The sequence below is a fragment of the Ovis aries genome, chromosome X (genome assembly GCF_016772045.2).
Source record: "Ovis aries strain OAR_USU_Benz2616 breed Rambouillet chromosome X, ARS-UI_Ramb_v3.0, whole genome shotgun sequence".
NCBI classification, from domain to species: domain Eukaryota; kingdom Metazoa; phylum Chordata; class Mammalia; order Artiodactyla; family Bovidae; genus Ovis; species Ovis aries.
In genome coordinates this window covers 24,514,828-24,519,073 of record NC_056080.1, presented here as the reverse complement: position 1 = coordinate 24,519,073, position 4,246 = coordinate 24,514,828, and the positions used below count along the sequence as shown (strand labels likewise).

The 4,246-nt window shown below is 43.8% G+C and overlaps 1 pseudogene; it reads left to right on the top strand.

Moving 5' to 3' along the window:
• The first annotated feature begins 397 nt into the window (after positions 1 to 397).
• On the top strand, positions 398 to 1,476 carry LOC114111557 (melanoma-associated antigen B5-like; annotated as a pseudogene).
• Positions 1,477 to 4,246: the final 2,770 nt, after the last annotated feature.

Below are 4,246 nucleotides of genomic sequence, written 5' to 3'. Positions count from 1 at the left end.
TCATCTTCAAGGCATCAGAAAAGAGGAGGCTCTAGACCTGCCAACAATTGACTATATGACTATGATGACCCTGACTATAAACTGAGAATACCCTCAAACCCAGATCAGAGGCTCCCTACTGGCAGCCTCTGCTGTCACCCTTGAATACCCCTAGCAGGGTTGGCAGGCTGCATTCTAAGGCTCTAATATCCTCCACAGTTTTCTCAGGGGACAGGCTGATCGAAACAGAAGCCTTGAGAGGTCCTCGACCAGTGCCCCAAGGACCCTGCAGTGGTGGGCTTGGTTAAAGCCAAGGTGGCATCTCCCTGCAGAGGTGCTTACAGCATCTTATTCTCCTTCCTCCAGGTGTCCGTGTCTTCTGAGCTCCTGTCTATACTCCTTCCTGCTGTCCCTGACCATGCCTCGAAGTAAGAAGAGTAAGGCCCGTGGTGGTGATAAATGCCCTCAAGCCCAAGGCCAGACCCAGAGTTGTGGGGGTGCTCAGGCCATAGCAGCAGCAGAAGAGGAGTCGACTACCTCCTCTCTTCAGTGTGAAGATACTACCCAGAGTCTGCCTGGTGCTGAGTCATGTAGCACTTCGCAGGAGCCTCAAAGAATACCAACCATCGCCGCTGCTGCAGTCTTTTCTTACACTAGATCTAGTGAAGCATTCGATGGCCAATATAAGTATAGGGCACTTGCCTATGAGGTCCCACCCTTCACTGAGACCCCAGGAACTGACTGTTTAACCAGGAAAGCTAGCTTGTTGGAGCAGTTCCTTCTGTACAAGTATAAAATGAAGCAGCTCATGATGAAGGAAGACATGCTGAAGATTATCCACCAAAGCCACCATGACCGATTTGCCGAGATTCTCAAGAGAGCCTCTGAGCGCATTGAGCTAGTCTTTGCGGTAGAGCTGAAGGAAGTCGACTCAGTTGTTCCCTGCTATAATCTGGTCAGCAAATTGAAACTCCCCAACAATGGGAGGGTGCGTGGCGGAAGGGGTTTACCCAAGACTGGTCTCCTGATGAATCTCCTGGGTATGATCTTCCTGAAGGGCAACTGTGCCGCTGAGGAAGACATCTGGAAATACCTGGGCACGATGCGAGTATATGCTGGAAGAAAGCACCTTATCTATGGAGAGCCCAGAAAGCTCATCACCAAAGATTTAGTGAGGCTGAAGTATCTGGAGTACCGCCAGGTTGCCAACAGTGATCCTCCACGTTATGAGTTTCTCTGGGGCCCAAAAGCACATCTTGAAACCAGCAAGATGAAAGTCCTGGAATTTTTGGCAAAGGTCAATGATGCTGTTCCCAGTGACTTCCCGCTTATTATGAAGAAGCTTTGCGAGATGAAGAAGAGAAAGCCCAAGGCATGCATGCAGCCAGGCCTGACACTACTGTCAAAGTCAGTACACCTCCCAGGGACATGCTCAATATTATCATCCCACCCGTCAGGAAGTATGTGAAGTTTTTTCCCCCAGACAGGAAAATATAACATCACAATAGGGATTATATTCTTGGAAATGTGAAAGAATCCCATAGTAAAATATTTAGGATAATGGAATAGAAAACAAGTAAAACATGGTCAATGTTAGTTTCTCTTGTTCCTTTTAGTCTTTAGCTTTGTTAAAGTAATTGATCTGTAGTCTGAGTTCCTTAGCTTCTTCAAGAAAGTAAGAGAAATAAAGTGTTATTGGTGTAGACCTTGTGTTTATTGGCTCTTTTATTCATCAAACGTTGAGAATCTGCTCTTGGGAAGGCTCAACGCTAGTACTGGGGATGCTAATGTAAAGAAAACCCAGCGTCTACTCACAGAATTTTAGAGCCTATGAGTTACACTCATATGAGTAAGATACTGAAATATTCTCTATGACTTACAGGTAAAGTAAAAAGAATGGTTGAAGTGGAGGGTATTCCTTATGATGGCCCTGCCTGCCTGGCTGCTCAATCACTTAAGTCATGTACGACCCCATGGATGATAGCCCACCATGCCCCTCTGGTACATGGAATTTTCCCAGAAAGAATACCAGAGTGGGTTGCAATGCCCTCCTGGCGATCTTCCTGACCCAGGGATTGAACCCACGTCTCCTGTGCCTCCTGCATTGCAGGAGGATTCTTTGCCACTGGGTGATGGCAGTTAAGTGTAAATTTCCTGAGTAAGGCAGTTTGGAACTTTAGGAAACTATGAGTCCTCAGTGGAATGTAATTGTCATTTCTGTTGTGTGGTGGGCTAGTTGAGGTCCTGAAGTGGTGAGTAGAGGCCAAACCTTCCAACAGTTGATAGAAAAAGCCCTATGTTAGTCTGCTCAAGCTGCTGTAACAATACCATAGATAGGGTGGCTTAAACAACAGACATTTATTTTTCACAGAAGTACAGAAGTTGGGAAGTCCACAATCAATGTGCCAGTGGATTCTGTTCCTGGTGAGAGCTCTCTTTCTGGCTACCTTCTCTCTGTCCTCATATCATGCAGAGAGAGAATTCTGGTCTCTTTTGCTCTTCTTCTAAGATGCCTAATTGTATCATAGGTGCCCCATCCTTATGACCTCATCTAAACCTAATTATCTTCCTAAACTTCCACCTTCAAATACAATTACATGGACACGGTGGGAAGGAGGAAGGGGTTAGGGCTTCAACACATGTATTTTGCCAGGGACACAAACATCTAGTCTATAATGGAAAACTGCTGCCACAAATTATTTTGGGATTGTGGATAAACTATAGAAAAATCTCCACCAGGGGCAGGAGAGGAAGGTGTCCTTTGCTCTCGTTCTAGTGCAGATGAACACAGTGTGCAAACTAGGTGTTCTACGCACATCATTTCCAGGGAGTTTCTGAAAAATAATGGAGATGTTCCCCTTAGATGAGATGCCAAGAAACCACTGTGCTGGTACTGTTTGCCCCAAACTGGGACAGTCAGGGTCTGATCCATTATAAAGGCATTTTAACTAGGTTATCTTAAGTAGAGTTTGGCAAACTCAGGGATAGCTTTTTACGAGAGTGTAATAAATGTAAACAGAGCTGGTTTGGATGCAAGGACACCTGGAAGGAATGGTACGGTAATCTCCTAGATAGATGACATCTAGGAGCTTGAGCTGTACCCAGCTAGGCACAACAACTCCATACCGAAATTAAATGATAGAGGCTCAAATGGGTAAAGTTAGTTTTGCCAGCTAGAGAAGACTTTTGGTTGATTCAGTATTCTTTCTCTAAGAATATTACATATTTGAAATTTCCTGAATTAAACATTCCAAGGGAGGTAAATGCTATCATCTGAGATGAAAATAATATAAATTACTGCTATTCTTTAAATATTGGGTGATATTTGCTGGTCCTCTTGCCATGTGATTTATATATGGTGCATACATTTCAACCATCTTACAAATAGGGCTTAGCAAACTCAGCAGATGAAGAACTCACAGTTTTCTCAAGTTCACAAGACTGGTTATAAGCAGAGCTAGGAACAGACTCCTGGTCTCAATTTGTCTACAGGCCATACTGTTTCATTTCTCCCAGCCTGGGGCAGACCTGTCTCTTAATTCACTTTTCTTTGCACTGTGTATCTCAATAAAAAGGCCCTTGAAGTTAAAGTGCTAAAAGCAAGTCTACTGAAGGGGAGAGTGAATATGAGAATAGATCAGTATGTGGGAACTGTCCCTGGGTTTCATTTGCCTAGGATCCTACCGAGAGCTAGCTCTGTCCAGAAGCTAGTATTTTGTTCAGCTCCAGTTCTTTCCACCATTACAGCATCCTCTCCTCTCCTGACCCCAGACTTTCCCAGTGTGTCCTCTTTCCAGCTCTGGAACCTGACCTCCTGCTGACCAGTTCTCTGCAGCCTCTTGTGAGGGCTACACTCTGCTCTCAGTGGAGTTGACAGTCCATATCTTCTGCTGTCCCCCCGCCTTAGAGCATCTCAACTCCCTGGATATCACTTCCTTTATCATGGATGTGTACCATCTTTATTTTCCTGTATTGTGGTAATTTGGAGATCTTTTTTTCTCTAAATGTCTCTGTATCCTTGTCTCTATTTTTCTCTCTCTCTTTTCATTATTTTTCAAATATTGTCTCTTTTAGTAGAGGGTTTAAATAGCTTCTGAGTACATTTATAAATCACTTGTTTATACATTTATTGCTGTGTATCAAGTTTGCAAGTAGGAATTTTTATATTTTGTGAATCAAAGTGGGACATTTTCATTCTTATTTTTGATTCAGAATGGGTAACATGACATTGGATTTGGTGTTACTTTAACAAAGTAAAGTATGTTGG